Source organism: Cherax quadricarinatus, chromosome 8 (genome assembly GCF_038502225.1).
Source record: "Cherax quadricarinatus isolate ZL_2023a chromosome 8, ASM3850222v1, whole genome shotgun sequence".
Taxonomy (NCBI): Eukaryota; Metazoa; Arthropoda; class Malacostraca; order Decapoda; family Parastacidae; genus Cherax; species Cherax quadricarinatus.
In genome coordinates, this window is record NC_091299.1 from 45,106,038 (window position 1) to 45,125,475 (window position 19,438).

The following is a 19,438-nucleotide window of genomic DNA, read 5'->3' on the forward strand; positions in this document are numbered from 1 at the left end:
ACGTGGGGTGCTCGTGCACGTGGGGTGCTCGTGCACGTGGGGTGCTCGTGCACGTAGGGTGCTCGTGCACGTGGGGTGCTCGTGCACGTAGGGTGCTCATGTACGTGGGGTGCTCGTGCACGTGGGATGCTGGTGCACATAAGGTGCTCGTGCACGTAGGGTGCTCGTGCACGTAGGGTGCTCGTGCACGTAGGGTGCTCGTGCACGTAGGGTGCTCGTGCACGTAGGGTGCTCGTGCACATAGGGTGCTCGTGCACGTAGGGTGCTCGTGCACGTGGGGTGCTCGTGCACGTGGGTTGCTCGTGCACATAGGGTACTCGTGCACGTGGGGTGCTCGTGCACATAGGGTACTCGTGCACGTGGGGTGCTCGTGCACGTGGGTTGCTCGTGCACATAGGGTACTCGTGCACGTGGGGTGCTCGTGCACGTGGGGTGCTCGTGCACGTGGGGTGCTCGTGCACGTGGGGTGCTCGTGCACGTGGGGTGCTCGTGCACGTGGGGTGCTCGTGCACGTGGGGTGCTCGTGCACGTGGTCTCCACGATCTCCCTGAGTGTAAGATCATCTGAGACACTTTCACTCCAGTGAGTGGTTTCTCTCTCCCATGTTATGTCGCTAGTGACAGCTACGGGGGCACAGGGGGGGCTACACCTCCCCCTCCCCCTCCCCCTCCCCCTCCCCCTCCCAGTAACTACAGAAACAACAGTTGAAGAATTTTTTTCAAAGATCCTGAAAATCACAAGTTTTTAAAAACGATTTTTTTGACCCTATTTTTCAGAATCTTATTATTTCCATACTTCCCTCTTCCTTCCCCCTCTTCCTCCTCCTCGGATTAAAATTCTGGCCGCGGAGTCGCTTTAATCTGTCCTCACTGACCACCACATAGTGTCCCAGACTGCTTGCTACCTGTACCAACAGCCTGACTGATCAATATGACAACCTGGAGGCCTGAGTCTAGGACCAGGTCTCGGAATCAATGAGTCATATATTCGGGGAATCAGAATTAAGAGAGAAGAGAGCAAAGATACGTGTGTATTAAGACATATAAACTGTGTGTGTGTGTGTGTGTGTGTGTGTGTGTGTGTGTGTGTGTGTGTGTGTGTGTGTGTGTGTGTGTGTGTGTGTGTGTGTGTGTGTGTGTGTGTGTGTGTGTGACTGTACTAATGCTGCATTAGACAATACCTTTGATGAGTTCCATGAGTCTTTCTACTCCTGGAGCCCGGCCTTGGGACAGGCTTGTCTGGTTGTAGCCTGGTCAACCAGGCTCTTGCTGGTGGAGGCCAGCTGCCCCACATATCCATAACAGCCTGTTTGCTCTGGCACCTGGTGAAGATACTTGTCCAATTTCCTTATGAAGACTTCTACACTTGTTCAGCAGAGTTTCTGATATCTTCTGGTAGGATGTTGAATAATTTGGACCATGAATGTTGATACAGTGTACCCTTATTGTCCACACCGTACCCATGCTTTTCACTGGGTTTATTTTGCACTTCCTCCCATATCTCTCATTCCACCTCAAGAGATAATGCTTGGTGTAGTTTTTTAAGAGACGTTAACTTCTCCCCCTCCCTCTCTCTCTCTCTCTCTCTCTCTCTCTCTCTCTCTGTCTCTCTCCCTCTTTGCACACACCTCTACAAGTTTTACTACATATCTTGATGTAAAATGTAAATTTGATATTACAAACAGGACTGTTATACTACATGAACCAGCCAAAATAAATATTGGTGGTAGCCTACTCAGCTGGATAAGACATCTGTCAAAAAAAGTATTCTCTGAACTCGACCAAGGCTTTAGAAGCGAATCTAAAGAAATGTCCCTATATGCTCTACCTGCCTCACTTAAACATATAGTTATAAGCTATGTTGATGACATCATGAACCACACAACAGGGCATAATAAGAGGAATACCATTCTTAACAAAGTTCCAGTAATTTGTAATCGACTAGGCGTCGTCATATCTTCATCTAAAACAAAGATATTGACAAGCAAACGACATCCCCCACCCGTCTGTTTGCAGGGTTAAAACATTAGCTACGTTAAATCTTACAGATATCTTGGTATAGATGTACCCTTTAATAAATCCATCATACCATAACTAAATAAGAATGGAAAAGATAGGCTAAATACTCTCAAAGCTGTTGCTGACTACAACCTCAACTATGGTGCTAATGTTATAATAGGAAGAATGATGTACATAGCCTATATTAAATCCTTAATTGATTATGCTGCGCCCATGTTAATATTAGCTAAGGAAAATTTTCTCCGGCCCTTGGAACTAATGCCAAATGAAGCTCTCAGAATTATTCTTGGCTGTCCTAAATCTACCAAAGTTTTTAATATAATGAAGGAGGTTGGGGAGCTTAGTAGAAGGATTGTACTCGGTATTCAAATGATAAGATATGAACTAGACACTGTCACTACGAATTTTACTAAATGTCTAGAAGTAAATAGACAGAGATCTAAATAGATTATGAAAACATGCAATTATATTAAGTTTTATAACCTGCATGAACTGTATCACTGTAGGCAACAAGAGCATTTCACCCCTCCATGAAAGATGTGTTCATTTAATATCACATACTTGCAAGTCCCTCCCAAGAAGCTCATTGCTTGTAATCCCTTCCTTAAATCTCAAGAAGAAATTTCTCACCTAGCTGGTAGTAATAAGTTATCACAAGTTATATACACTGATGGATCTAAACAGGAGTTTTCTGGCAGGGCTGCATCTGCTCTTGTTGCCACCTCCCTTGTTAAGAATGATAGCAACTTTCCTGAGTTAGGCATAAGAATTAACAACATGGGCATCTACACTGCAAACTGAATTGCTTGCCATTCTAATGGCAAACTTATGACACTGAGATTGACTCTATGATTATTATTGAGTCTATGTCACCACTAAAGACTCTTGACTCACATAATGACTAACATAACTACTGGAGAAGCCAGATACAGACAACAAAAAACACGGAAAAAAGGATTTAATGCACAGATGTTCTGGATTCCATCACACATAGTATTGCTCCTTCATGCTACAGTTGATAAATTATCCCAAAAAGGTACCCTGAAGGCAAATGTAGAACATAACTTTGTGTCTAGCATTAGGAATATTAGGAGACAAATAAATAATGAAACTGAATTTTATAGGAATGCAATTAGAAGCCTAAATAGGTTTATAACTCACTATAACATGAACGTAAGTACGTTTATGGAGCAACTTGCAATGTGAACAAGTTGACCATTGTTGTAGTAGCCAGGCTTAGTGTTGGTTACAAGTATTTCTGGCAGCTTGGGAGATACACACACATGATGATCAAACCAAATACAGAGTTATGTGGCGGCCCTGTAGTCACTATCTTGAACACTATGGTCACTATCTTGAACACTATGGTCACTATCCTGAACACTATGGTCACTATCTTGAACACTATGGTCACAATCCTGAACACTATGGTCACTATCTTGAACACTATGGTCACTATCCTGAACACTATGGTCACTATCTTGAACACTATGGTCACTATCTTGAACACTATGGTCACTATCTTGAACACTATGGTCACTATCCTGAACACTATGGTCACTATCTTGAACACTATGGTCACTATCCTGAACACTATGGTCACTATCTCGAACACTATGGTCACTATCTTGAACACTATGGTCACTATCTTGAACACCATGGTCACTATCTTGAACACCATGGTCACTATCCTGAACACTATGGTCACTATCTTGAACACTATGGTCACTATCTTGAACACTATGGTCACTATCTTGAACACTATGGTCACTATCTTGAACACTATGGTCACTATCTTGAACACCATGGTCACTATCTTGAACACTATGGTCACTATCTTGAACACTATGGTCACTATCTTGAACACTATGGTCACTATCTTGAACACTATGTGCTTTATTGTCCACTTATTGAGGAATATAGAGAGAGAAAAATAACCTATAGTCATATGTCAAGATATCTTATTATTGACAATAAATTCCAGTTATATTGTGCAAATTTCTTAAATTTGCTTGTAACAGCTAAGACAACTGTAGATCTAAATCCAAATCTTTTCCTGTTAACTTTTTGGGGCCTAGTTCCTAGGCCTTTTACGTATCCACATGCTCTTGCGGTACCGTCCACAGAGTGGATATACGGTGCACAATAAACTAGCCGTTTCGGCGGCAAAATCTAAATCTAATCTCACTCCAGTATGTTGTTATGGCAGTGTGCAGGTTTGAGAGAAGGCTTCCAAGTATTTTCTAGGTATATATTATCTTGTATCTCTCCTCCACTCCAGTGAGTACATATTTAAGACTTCAAGGCGTTCCCAGTATCACTCACAGTATTCATGAATTTACTGTGTGGTGAAGTACAGCTGACCGCACCACGAGACTGGGAATCTTACAGATCACATGGAAGTGTGAAAGATTTACGTATCACCCAACGTGTGGGCAAGAGTGCATGACGTTTGACAGGCTTCCGTTTCACAGTTACTTGACAGGAGGGTAGTATCTCCTAGGATGCTTGTTGTCTGTCAACCTACCAGGTCCAGGGGTGGGCTGCAGGGGTAGAAAAACTCTCGAGATCTGTCAAAGGTATACAACTGTATACTTCTCGCCACAGTGATGTGTTTCTCTTTCTGTACTGAGAGAAACGTGATAGAGAGTAATTTACTCTACAGGACCAATTTAAAAAAAGTAGATTGGACAGGTATATGAGTGTAATTAGATGTTAAGTTCAACCAGTCTACCATGGATCAGTAGGCCTAGTGTAATGCTCCTCCTATAAGTACGCTGAGAAAGAAGTGTAATGGGCCCCCGACTCTTCAACACTCTCCCTTTGTAAATAAAATGAATTACCGACAAAAGTCTGGCTATCTTCGTAAGGGAAAACTAAAAAGTTCCTCAGACCAGTTGCAGATGAGATAACTGTAGATAACCAAAGATAGAGATAAATGGAGATAATTAAAGATAGAGATAACTGGAGATAATTAAAGATAGAGATAACTGGAGATAATCAAAGATAGAGATAACTGGAGATAACCAAAGATAGAGATAACTGGAGATAATCAAAGATAGAGATAACTGGAGATAATCAAAGATAGAGATAACTGGAGATAATCAAAGATAGAGATAACTGGAGATAACCAAAGATAGAGATAACTGGAGATAATCAAAGATAGAGATAACTGGAGATAACCAAAGATAGAGATAACTGGAGATAATCAAAGATAGAGATAACTGGAGATAATCAAAGATAGAGATAACTGGAGATAATCAAAGATAGAGATAACTGGAGATAACCAAAGATAGAGATAACTGGAGATAATCAAAGATAGAGATAACTGGAGATAATCAAAGATAGAGATAACTGGAGATAACCAAAGATAGAGATAACTGAAGATAATCAAAGATAGAGATAACTGGAGATAACCAAAGATAGAGATAACTGGAGATAACCAAAGATAGAGATAACTGGAGATAACCAACGATAGAGATAACTGGAGATAGCCAAAGATAGAGATAACTGGAGATAACTAAACATAAATAGAGATAATTGAAAATAAGCAAAAACAAAATACATATAACAAGGGACAAGTTACGAGATGTAAACAAAATCTCGTAGTTGATGACGCTAGTCTACAATGTAAACAAACATGGCGGCCACCATAACAAGGCGAGGCTAGACCAGCTGGTAGACCTGCCTCCCCAGGGTGGGATACCCCCTGTCCCCAAATAGAGGGATACCCCGGCCCCCGGAGAGGGATACCCCCCGGGTGGGAGGTATAAATACCTCTCCCACCCTACCCCCTCAACCACTTGGAATAACCTCACTGACAGCAACCTCAGTTACTTGCGTAACCGTGGTTACGCAAGTACCACGGTTCGAATCTCTGTCCAGTTTACCGTGAATGTATGTATGTATGTTTGTTTATTGTCTTCTCTGAGGATGAGGGTCCCCAGTAAAGTTCTAGAAGTGGTATATATATATATATATATATATATATATATATATATATATATATATATATATATATATATATATATATATATATATATATATATATATATATATATATATATATATATATATATATATATATAGTACAGTGCCTGCACCTGAAGGAGGGGTGTTAATGTTGCAGTTTAAAAACTGTAGTGTAAAGCACCCTTCTGGCAAGACAGTGATGAAGTGAATGATGGTGAAAGTTTTTCTTTTTCGGGCCACCCTGCCTTGGTGGGAATCGGCCAGTGTGATAATAAATATATATATATATATATATATATATATATATATATATATATATATATATATATATATATATATATATATATATATATATATATATATATATATATATATATAGGTATAAAAGGGAGGTGGAAATATTCAGCTCAGCACATATTAAAAATAATGTTAACCTTAGTGAGAGGCTCCAGAAATTAAATGATTCACACGACTTTACCCTTGTGAGTTTTGATGTCACAGCGCTGTTTACCAGAGTCACTGTTTACCAGAGTCACTGTTTACCAGAGTCACTGTTTACCAGAGTCACTGTTTACCAGAGTCACTGTTCCAGACTTGCTTACGTACCTTGAAGAGGAACTATCAAACTTCTCCCTGCTCTACCCTACGAATATAATTATTAAACTGATTAAACTTTCTGCTACTGACTGCAAGTTTGTGTTTGAAGGCAAATACTGTGCTGAAATACATGGAATGGCCATGGGAAATCCCCTCAGCTACATTACAATAGTGGATCATTTACATACAAATTGCAGCTAATGTAAACAGCCTTCTAATTAATTAAATGGGAGGAATAAATCCCTTTTTTGGGAAATACTCTCAGTGTCATTTAATATGAATGTGTGAATACTCCCGTTCAGGCTTTTCTTTCTTATAATATCTAAGCAATCCCTGATTATTTTCTTTTTAGCACCATTAATATAATTATTATCCACTATCAACTACTACTATCATTATTATATAATAATCATTATAGTATTGCTAACAAACTAATTCAGTAAATCACTAAACTAGTTGCAATTAACATGTTGTAATCAACTATGTGTACCTTGTACCGCTGTACCTAGACAGGTTAGGACCTCAGTGGGTCACTGCCTCTTTTTCGGGGTTTCCCAGTATGATCACACATGTGCAGTCGTACCTATATGAACCAACATGACTAGTTCCTTACTACTGATGTTATATCTCCCAGGTTGCAGTCAGTATTGCAGCACACCACCTAGAGCACCTGTAGCATTACGATGCCTGTATGCAGTAGTAGCTGAGTGAGTTATAACGACGGTCACGGCAGACCTAACATGTTAAATATCGATATTCGCGACGGACATAACAAGATGTTACATATTATATCGACGTTCACGACGTGTACCATGATGCTCAGTCTGCAGACTCTGGCTGAACATAACTGAAACATGACGAAGTCTCTGGCATAAGGAACAATCCTGCGGTCTTGTGTAACATTGTTGTTTAAGGCTGTCCACAATAGTCTCCACTAAATAGTTACTGAGTTAGTACAGAACACAATTTAAGTTATACAACAATTCCTATCATGTTTCAAGAGGGATACCGGTCGACAAAATGAGGGATTTATTCCTTCTTTTTCATTAGGTAGAAGGTTGTTCACATTAGCTACATTCTGTATGTAAATGATCTACTATTTTAATGTAACTTCTTACGTCACATGACCTGTTCCCAGCAGTTAGAAGCTTAGGGTTGGCTATTAGCTACCTCTTAGTTATTTTACCTCATACGATCTGCAAGCTGTGGGGCCTACTCCACCCGACCCCATGAGGGGTTGGGTGGGGGAGACCAGTGTGTGGTTGGCATTCCGCTGGGCATCTCTCCCTCAGTCATATATTGGCTGGTGCCACCGTGCTACCATACTCTGAAAAAACTTACCCTATTTCTCCTGTTGCTGCCCTTGCAACACTGCACAGCTCCTGATGACGTACTCAGAAGTGTGAAAGTACTTGAGCTAAAGATCTCCACCATCCGTGGCTTGTCTTGCATATAAACATATCTATATCTATCTATCTATCTAATATATATATATATATATATATATATATATATATATATATATATATATATATATATATATATATATATATATATATATATATACATATATACATACATATATATATACAAACACACATATATATATATATATATATCTATCTATATATATATATATATATATATATATATATATATATATATATATATATATATATATATATATATATATATGTATATTTTTTATTATCACACTGGCCGATTCCCACCAAGGCAGGGTGGCCCGAAAAAGAAAAACTTTCACCATCATTCACTCCATCACTGTCTTGCCAGAAGGGTGCTTTACACTACAGTTTTTAAACTGCAACATTAACACCCCTCCTTCAGAGTGCAGGCACTGTACTTCCCATCTCCAGGACTCAAGTCCGGCCTGCCGGTTTCCCTGAATCCCTTCATAAATGTTACTTTGCTCACACTCCAACAGCACGTCAAGTATTAAAAACCATTTGTCTCCATTCACTCCTATCAAACACGCTCACGCATGCCTGCTGGAAGTCCAAGCCCCTCGCACACAAAACCTCCTTTACCCCCTCCCTCCTACCCTTCCTAGGCCGACCCCTACCCCGCCTTCCTTCCACTACAGACTGATACACTCTTGAAGTCATTCTGTTTCGCTCCATTCTCTCTACATGTCCGAACCACCTCAACAACCCTTCCTCAGCCCTCTGGACAACAGTTTTGGTAATCCCGCACCTCCTCCTAACTTCCAAACTACGAATTCTCTGCATTATATTCACACCACACATTGCCCTCAGACATGACATCTCCACTGCCTCCAGCCTTCTCCTCGCTGCAACATTCATCACCCACGCTTCACACCCATATAAGAGCGTTGGTAAAACTATACTCTCATACATTCCCCTCTTTGCCTCCAAGGACAAAGTTCTTTGTCTCCACAGACTCCTAAGTGCACCACTCACTCTTTTTCCCTCATCAATTCTATGATTCACCTCATCTTTCATAGACCCATCCGCTGACACGTCCACTCCCAAATATCTGAATACGTTCACCTCCTCCATACTCTCTCCCTCCAATCTGATATTCAGTCTTTCATCACCTAATCTTTTTGTTATCCTCATAACCTTACTCTTTCCTGTATTCACCTTTAATTTTCTTCTTTTGCACACCCTACCAAATTCATCCACCAATCTCTGCAACTTCTCTTCAGAATCTCCCAAGAGCACAGTGTCATCAGCAAAGAGCAGCTGTGACAACTCCCACTTTGTGTGTGATTCTTTATCTTTTAACTCCACGCCTCTTGCCAAGACCCTCGCATTTACTTCTCTTACAACCCCATCTATAAATATATTAAACAACCACGGTGACATCACACATCCTTGTCTAAGACCTACTTTTACTGGGAAAAAATTTCCCTCTTTCCTACATACTCTAACTTGAGCCTCACTATCCTCGTAAAAACTCTTCACTGCTTTCAGTAACCTACCTCCTACACCATACACTTGCAACATCTGCCACATTGCCCCCTATCCACCCTGTCATACGCCTTTTCCAAATCCATAAATGCCACAAAGACCTCTTTAGCCTTATCTAAATACTGTTCACTTATATGTTTCACTGTAAACACCTGGTCCACACACCCCCTACCTTTCCTAAAGCCTCCTTGTTCATCTGCTATCCTATTCTCCGTCTTACTCTTAATTCTTTCAATTATAACTCTACCATACACTTTACCAGGTACACTCAACAGACTTATCCCCCTATAATTTTTGCACTCTCTTTTATCCCCTTTGCCTTTATACAAAGGAACTATGCATGCTCTCTGCCAATCCCTAGGTACCTTACCCTCTTCCATACATTTATTAAATAATTGCACCAACCACTCCAAAACTATATCCCCACCTGCTTTTAACATTTCTATCTTTATCCCATCAATCCCGGCTGCCTTACCCCCTTTCATTTTACCTACTGCCTCACGAACTTCCCCCACACTCACAACTGGCTCTTCCTCACTCCTACAAGATGTTATTCCTCCTTGCCCTATACACGAAATCACAGCTTCCCTATCTTCATCAACATTTAACAATTCCTCAAAATATTCCCTCCATCTTCCCAATACCTCTAACTCTCCATTTAATAACTCTCCTCTCCTATTTTTAACTGACAAATCCATTTGTTCTCTAGGCTTCCTTAACTTGTTAATCTCACTCCAAAACTTTTTCTTATTTTCAACAAAATTTGTTGATAACATCTCACCCACTCTCTCATTTGCTCTCTTTTTACATTGCTTCACCACTTTCTTAACCTCTCTCTTTTTCTCCATATACTCTTCCCTCCTTGCATCACTTCTACTTTGTAAAAACTTCTCTTATGCTAACTTTTTCTCCCATACTACTCTCTTTACATCATCATTCCACCAATATATATTTATATATATAATATGTATATATAATATATATATATATATATATATATATATATATATATATATATGTATATGTATATAGATATATATATACACAAGTGTCTGTGTGTGTGCATACATACATTATATAAACGGTAAAATGGACCGGGATTTGAACCGTGGTACTTGCATAAACACTAGCGCAATAGGATGATTTTTAGAAGCATCACTACTGTGCAGTACTTCTACCAGCAGCGTCACCACTGTCTTAACCTCACAACCACACAAGCTGCGGAGGTCACCACTGCTGTGATCACCACCACACTGAGCTCACAGGTGGTGGGTGAACCTAACTATGCAGGTGGTGGGTGAACCTAACTATGCACGTGGTGGGTGAACCTAACTATGCAGGTGGTGGGTGAACATAACTATGCAGGTGGTGGGTGAACCTAACTATGCAGGTGGTGGGTGAACCCAACTATGCAGGTGGTGGGTGAACCTAACTATGCAGGTTACCTGGAGGTTACCTGGAGGTTATTCCGGGGATCAACGCCCCCGCGGCCCGGTCCATGACCAGGCCTCCCGATGGATCACGGCCTGATCAACTAGGCTGTTACTGCTGGCCGCACGCAGTCCAAAGTACGAACCACAGCCCGGCTGATCCGGCACTGACTTTAGGTATCTGTCCAGCTCTCTCTTGAAGGCAGCCAGGGGTTTATTGGCAATTCCCCTAATGCTTGATGGGAGGCTGTTGAACAGTTTTGAGCCCCGGACACTTATGGTGTTTTCCCTTAGTGTACCAATGGCGCCCCTACTTTTTATTGGGGGCATTTTGCATCGCCTGCCCAGTCTTTTACTTTCGTAGGGAGTGATTTCTGTGTGCAGATTTGGGACCATTCCTTCCAAGATTTTCCAAGTGTAGATTATGATATATCTCTCCCTCCTGCGTTCCAACGAGTACAAGTCAAGTGCTTCCAAGCGTTCCCAGTAGTTAAGGTGCTTGACAGAACTTATACGTGCAGTAAAGGATATCTGTACACTCTCTAGATCTGCGATTTCACCTGCTTTGAATGGAGATGTTAATGTACAGCAGTATTCCAGCCTAGAGAGAACAAGTGATTTGAAAAGGATCATCATGGGCTTGGCATCTCTCGTTTTGAAAGTTCTCATTATCCATCCTATCATTTTCTTTGCACGTGCGATCGTGGCACTGTAGTGATCCTTGAAAGTGAGATCCTCAGACATTACTACTCCCAGGTCCCTTACATTATTTTTCCGCTCTATTGTATGGCCGGAGTCAGTAGTATACTGGTGGTGGGTGAACCTATCTATGCAGGTGGTAGGTGACCCTAACTATGCAGGTGGTGGGTGAACGTAACTATGCAGGTGGTTGGTGAACGTAACTATGCAGGTGGTGGGTGAACGTAACTATGCAGATGGTTGGTGAACGTAACTATGCAGGTGGTTGGTGAACGTAACTATGCAGGTGGTGGGTGAACCTATCCATGCAGGTGGTAGGTGACCCTAACTATGCAGGTGGTGGGTGAACGTAACCTAACTATGCAGTTGGTGGGTGAACCTAACTAACCATGCAGGTGGTAAGTGAACCTAACTAACCATGCAGGTGGTGGGGGAACCTAACTATGCAGGTGGTGGGTGACCTAATTATGCAGGTGGCGGGTGCCCCTAACTATGCAGATGGTGGGTGACCCTAACTATGCAGGTGGTGGATGACCCTAACTATGGAGGTGGTGGTTAACACTAACTATGCAGGAGGGGGTGAACCTAACTAACTATGCACGTGGTGGGTGAACCTAACTAACTATGCAGGTGTTGGATGAACTAACCATGCAGATTGTGGGTGAACCTAACTATGCATGTTGTGGGTAAACATAACTATGCAGGTGGTGGGTGAACATAACTATGCAGGTGGTGGGTGAACCTAACTATGCAGGTGGTGGGTGAACCCAACTATGCAGGTGGTGGGTGAACCTAACTATGCAGGTGGTGGGTGAACCTAACTATGCAGGTGGTGGGTGAACCTAACCTAACTATGCAAGTGGTGGGTGAACCTAAGTAACTATGCAGGTGGTGGGTGAACCTAACTATGCAGGTGGTGGGTGAGCCTAACTATGGAGGTGGTGGGTGAACCTAACTATGCAGGTGGTGGGTGAGCCTAACTATGGAGGTGGTGGGTGAACCTAAGTAACTATGCAGGTGGTGGGTGAACCTATGTAACTCTGCAGGTGGGAGGCCTGGTCACAGACCGGGCCGCGGGGGCGTTGACCCCCGGAACTCTCTCCAGGTAAACTCCAGGTAAACCTAAGTAACTATGCAGGTGGTGGGTGAACCTAACTATGCAGGTGGTGGGTGAGCCTAACTATGCAGGTGTTGGGTGAACCTAAGTAACTATGCAGGTGGTGGATGAACCTAAACTAAGTAACTCTGCAGGTGGTGGGTGAACCTAAGTAACTATGCAGGTGGTAGATGAACCTAAATAACTATGCAGGTGGTGGATGAACCTAACTATGCAGGTGGTTGGTGAACCTAAGTAACTATGCAGGTGGTGGGTGAACCTAAGTAACTATGCAGGTGGTGGGTGAACCTAAGTAACTATGCAGGTGGTGGGTGAGCCTAACTATGCAGGTGTTGGGTGAACCTAAGTAACTATGCAGGTGGTGGATGAACCTAAACTAAGTAACTCTGCAGGTGGTGGGTGAACCTAAGTAACTATGCAGGTGGTAGATGAACCTAAATAACTATGCAGGTGGTGGATGAACCTAACTATGCAGGTGGTTGGTGAACCTAAGTAACTATGCAGGTGGTGGGTGAACCTAAGTAACTATGCAGGTGGTGGGTGAACCTAAGTAACTATGCAGGTGGTGGGTGAACCTAAGTAACTATGCAGGTGGTGGGTGAACCTAAGTAACTATGCAGGTGGTGGGTGAACCTAAGTAACTATGCAGGTGGTGGGTGAACCTAAGTAACTATGCAGGTGGTGGGTGAACCTAAGTAACTATGCAGGTGGTGGGTGAACCAAAGTAACTATGCAGGTGGTGGGTGAACCAAAGTAACTATGCAGGTGGTGGGTGAACCTAAGTAACTATGCAGGTGGTGGGTGCACCTAAGTAACTATGCATGTGGTGGGTGAACCTAAGTAACTATGCAGGTGGTGGGTGAACCTAAGTAACTATGCAGGTGGTGGGTGAACCTAAGTAACTATGCAGGTGGTGGGTGAACCAAAGTAACTATGCAGGTGGTGGGTGAACCAAAGTAACTATGCAGGTGGTGGGTGAACCAAACTATGCAGGTGGTGGGTGAACCTAAGTAACTATGCAGGTGGTGGGTGAACCTAAGTAACTATGCAGGTGGTGGGTGAACCTAAGTAACTATGCAGGTGGTGGGTGAACCTAAGTAACTATGCAGGTGGTGGGTGAACCTAAGTAACTATGCAGGTGGTGGGTGAACCTAAGTAACTATGCAGGTGGTGGGTGAACCTAAGTAACTATGCAGGTGGTGGGTGAACCTAAGTAACTATGCAGGTGGTGGGTGAACCTAAGTAACTATGCAGGTACGCTCCAGAAATCAATTTAGCCACCACCTGCACGTATCAAATTGATAATGAGGGGGAGGGGAAAGGGAGGGAAGGGGATGAGAGGGGGAAGTGAGGGGAGGAGAGAAGTATGTTGAGGGGAGGGGGAAATGAGGGGGAGGAGGAGAGGGGAGAAGCAGAGGGGAGGAGAGGGGGAGGGGAAAATAGAGGGAAGTGAGGGGAGGGAGAGATGGGAGGGGAGGGGAGGGGAAGGGAGGGGAGGGGAGGGGAGGGGAGGGAGAAGGATTGTAGAACGCTTAGCATGTCTAACCTAATATTTCATTCTACAAGTGAAGAGATTTAGAGGAAAGCGACGTTTGGCCCTGCGTAGGCCTTGACATGGAGTGAAACGTTGTCTCGATACAAGTTTGATCTGCGGCCTGTGTGTGTTATCATCACAGGTTCGACAAGATGACTGGTCCCACTGCTAGCAGGTAATATTGCACATGGCAACACTGCTGGCAAATGATATTATTACGTGTGGCAACACTGCTGGCAAATGATATTACTGCCTATGGCAATACTGCTAGCACAGGGCTGTTGATGTTAGAATTTTCCGGGTGTTGATGATGTACCTTTTGACGTTGTAAGCCGTACAGTTGAAGGGACATGAAGAAGTCCCAGTAATTTAGGAGCTTGACTGAAATTATAGTACGAGTGGTGAAAGTTGTGTGAACGTTGTCAGTATACATCAGTATTCCAGCCTGGACACAACTAGTGACTTGAAGAGTATCATCAGTGGCTCAGCATCTCTAGTTATCCAGCTCATCATTTTCCTTGTGGTAGCAATGTGATGCTTGAGTGTGAGATCCTATGACATTATCACTCCCAAGGCTGTACATACTAAATTTTCGCTCTGTTGAACAATTTGAGTTTGTTCTGTACTGCAGTGCGTTCCAGTTTTTATTTCCTCCATTCTTCCATAGTGGAACAACTGAAACTTGTCATTGTTAAGCATACTGTTGCCTGAACCTCACTAGAAGACTTTATTTATATCTGCCTGAAGATTTGCTGTTTTCAACGGACGCCTCTCGTAATACTCTGGCGTCATCAGCAAGAATGCTACTGTGCTATGATTTGTATTCTTGACAGTATCGGATATAAAAATGAGAAACAGAAAGTGGGGTGAGTACTGAGCCTTGAGGAACAGAACTTTTCACTGTGGCAGCCTCCGACTTTCAATGTTTACTACTAGTCTCTGAGTTTTATTTATTAAATATCCATCTGCCCACTTTACCAGTTATTCCTTTTGCAGGCATTTTGTGCGCTGTCACACCATGGTCGTACCTGTCGAAGATGTTTGTAAAATCAGTGTACAATACATCAGCATTTAGTTTGTCTTCCAGAGCATCCAGGACAACATTGTTATGATCTAGCAGCTGTGAAAGGTAAGAGTGACCTGCACTAAACTCATGTTGCCCTGGAGTATGTAACTGTTGTCATTCCATGTGATTGAGTCTTGCTTCCCAAAACCCATTCAAAGATTTTCATGTGTCAAGTTAGCGCTGTTGGCATATAGTTTTTTTTCGCAATTTATTTACTGCCACCTTTGTGAAATGGAACACTATCAGTGGTTTCTCAGTGACTGTGGGATGACATTAAAGGCCCCAGATAATGAGGTGTATAGGCTCTAAACCTAATAAGCCGACCAGTGTTGATAAGGAGACAGCGAAGCCTTACCAGAAAGCGTTTATATCTGCACGATATTCACTGAGTGGGTACAGGAGGACAATGATTCTATCACAAGGAGGAGAGGACAATGATTGTCCTCACAGTACAGTGAGGGAGGGGCGCTACATACACTTGACGCCTTCATCTATCCTAACCAAATAAACATCACTAATTACCGACCACTTAATTACCCTCACTCAATCCTCATCGGACTGCGTCGGGTCTGCGACGCAGTCCGTCCAGCGCTACCAACATTTTCCTTCACGCTGTTCTTCGCACTTTTAGCTCGTGTGGGTATAGCTCTTTTGTGAACATAATATTAATTCTCTCGTGGTTATTTGCGGATGACACGGGGGAAGGGGCGAAGCTGAAATTAATTAGCGTTACAGTAACGTAACGTAACCTAAAATACATAAACGTGGGGAGAGAACAGCCCTGGTTGTAACACAGCTGTGAGGGTGGTCGGGAAAGTGCAGAAGTGTGCAATATTCACAAACACACGTACGGATATGTTTTAAGTAAAGTAACGCTCTTAACATGACGATCTGTTACAGTAACAGTGACAGTAACAAGTCCAGTCGTAGCAGAAAACATAACAGCCAGGCAACACTGTTTCCTGTCTCGCCCATTACTCTCACAGCAACACTGCTTCCTGTCTCGCCACTACTCTCACAGCAACACTGCTTCCTGTCTCGCCCACTACTCTCACAGCAACACTGCTTCCTGTCTCGCCACTACTCTAACAGCAACACTGCTTCCTGTCTCGCCACTACTCTCACAGCAACACTGCTTCCTGTCCCGCCCACTACTCTCACAGCAACACTGCTTCCTGTCTCGCTCACTACTCTCACAGCAACACTGTTTCCTGTCTCGCCACTACTCTCACAGCAACACTGCTTCCTGTCTCGCCACTACTCTCACAGCAACACTGCTTCCTGTCTCGCCCACTACTCTCACAGCAACACTGCTTCCTGTCTCGCTCACTACTCTCACAGCAACACTGCTTCCTGTCTCGCCACTACTCTCACAGCAACACTGCTTCCTGTCTCGCCCACTACTCTCACAGCAACACTGCTTCCTGTCTCGCCACTACTCTAACAGCAACACTGTTTCCTGTCTCGCCACTACTCTCACAGCAACACTGCTTCCTGTCTCGCCACTACTCTCACAGCAACACTGCTTCCTGTCTCGCCCACTACTCTCACAGCAACACTGCTTCCTGTCTCGCCCACTACTCTCACAGCAACACTGCTTCCTGTCTCGCCACTACTCTCACAGCAACACTGTTTCCTGTCTCGCCACTACTCTCACAGCAACACTGCTTCCTGTCTCGCCACTACTCTCACAGCAACACTGCTTCCTGTCTCGCCCACTACTCTCACAGCAACACTGCTTCCTGTCTCGCTCACTACTCTCACAGCAACACTGCTTCCTGTCTCGCCACTACTCTCACAACAACACTGCTTCCTGTCTCGCCACTACTCTCACAGCAACACTGCTTCCTGTCTCGCCCACTACTCTCACAGCAACACTGCTTCCTGTCTCGCTCACTACTCTCACAGCAACACTGCTTCCTGTCTCGCCACTACTCTCACAACAACACTGCTTCCTGTCTCGCCACTACTCTCACAGCAACACTGCTTCCTGTCTCGCCACTACTCTCACAACAACACTGCTTCCTGTCTCGCCACTACTCTAACAGCAACACTGCTTCCTGTCTCGCCACTACTCTAACAGCAACACTGCTTCCTGTCTCGCCACTACTCTAACAGCAACACTGCTTCCTGTCTCGCCCATTACTCTAACAGCAACATTTCTACTCCTGGCAGCCCGTCCCGAGCCAGGCTCGCCTGGTACTTGCCTGATGAATCAGGCTGTTTCTTCTGGTGGCCCGCTGGCTCACATATCCACCACATTTTGACTGATCCAGCACATGGTGGAGGAACCTGTCCAATTTCCTCTTGAAAACTTCTATATTTGTCTCAGCAATGTTTCTGAAATCTTGAGTGGGGTGGTAAATAGTCTGGGATTACGGATGTTGATACAATGTTCTCTTATCGCGTCCAAGGCGCCCGTTTTTCACTGGGTTTATTCTGCCATATCTCTGGCTCCAGTGTGTTGTTATGACACTGTGCAGATCTTGTTCACTCTGTGCTTCTTCCGTCTAACAGGAAAGCTTAATATATTTTTTTTCTAAGTTGGTGGTGACCTTTCAGCAAAAGTTATTTCTTCGCTCTAACAATCACATTTTTCAGCAGGCTGGAAACACTTTATTTGTCTATGATCTGTTTCTACATCTGGCATTGTTTTAGTCTGTTTCAGCGATATATATATTTTTCACAAACCTTGTATGCTTCTGTCTTCAGCTCTTCCAAGCACTGTTGAAGGTTTAGAGTGCTCAGGAGTGTTTCCCAGGGTGTCTGATAGTTCTTTGTTTAGTCTCAATCGATTCTCCGATTACTGAAGTTAAATTTCGTGAGCATTCCTTCTAGTATACTATATCTGGAGTTTCCCGCCCGTTACGTCTTTCACCTTACCAGTTTAGTGACTTCCGTTAATATAACAGTTATAATTAACTTAAAGGTAGTGCAGAAAAGACTGCCTCTGTAGTCCTTTCCTTCACTGTCGTGGTCAGCACTTCATTTACATTTCTCAAGTCTTACTGTGCAAGAGTATGAGTCTACCTGCAGTCTACCTGGAATCTACCTGGAATCGATTTCGGGGGTCACCGCCCTCGCAGCCCGCTCTGAGACTGTTTCCCAGGTTGCTAGTCTGACTGACCAAGCTCTTGTTACCAGCTGTTCGCAAGTCAACGTTAACGTTACAGCTCGTCTTCCTCTGGAAGACAGCCAGAGGCTTGTTGGTAATTACCCATGTGAAAGAATGGAGAGCAGTGAAGAGTCTTCGTCCCCTTACACTTATTTAGTTCTCTCAGTGTACTCGTCACTTCCCTGCTTTTCATTGGTGTACATTTGGAACCAGTCCTCCAAAATATCCTAAGTGTAGATTATAATGTATCTTTCTCGCCTACGTTCCAGGGAGGTTACCTGGAGGTTATTCCGGGGATCAACGCCCCCGCGGCCCGGTCCATGACCAGGCCTCCCGATGGATCAGAGCCTGATCAACTAGGCTGTTACTGCTGGCCGCACGCAGTCCAACGTACGAGCCACAGCCCGGCTGATCCGGCACTGACTTTAGGTATCTGTCCAGCTCTCTCTTGAAGGCAGCCAGGGGTTTATTGGCAATTCCCCTAATGCTTGATGGGAGGCTGTTGAACAGTTTTGGGCCCCGGACACTTATGGTGTTTTCTCTTAGTGTACCAATGGCGCCCCTACTTTTTATTGGGGGCATTTTGCATCGCCTGCCCAGTCTTTTACTTTCGTAGGGAGTGATTTCTGTGTGCAGATTTGGGACCATTCCTTCCAAGATTTTCCAAGTGTAGATTATGATATATCTCTCCCTCCTGCGTTCCAACGAGTACAAGTCAAGTGCTTCCAAGCGTTCCCAGTAGTTAAGGTGCTTGACAGAACTTATACGTGCAGTAAAGGAGTACAGTTCAAGGAACTTCACGAATTTCCAGTAGTTCAAATGCTTCTCTAGGTTTATACGAGCAGTGAAAGTTCTCTGTACGCTTTCCAGCTCAGCATTCTGGCCTGCCTTGAACGAGGCCGTCAGTATACAGCAGTATTGCAGCCTAGAGAGAAC

At 43.6% G+C, this 19,438-nt stretch overlaps 1 protein-coding gene across 1 annotated transcript in view; it reads right to left on the reverse strand.

Moving 5' to 3' along the window:
• Positions 1–19,438, reverse strand: part of ptc (protein patched) — a 565,812-nt gene that overhangs the window by 361,340 nt on the left and 185,034 nt on the right. The window lies entirely within an intron of this gene.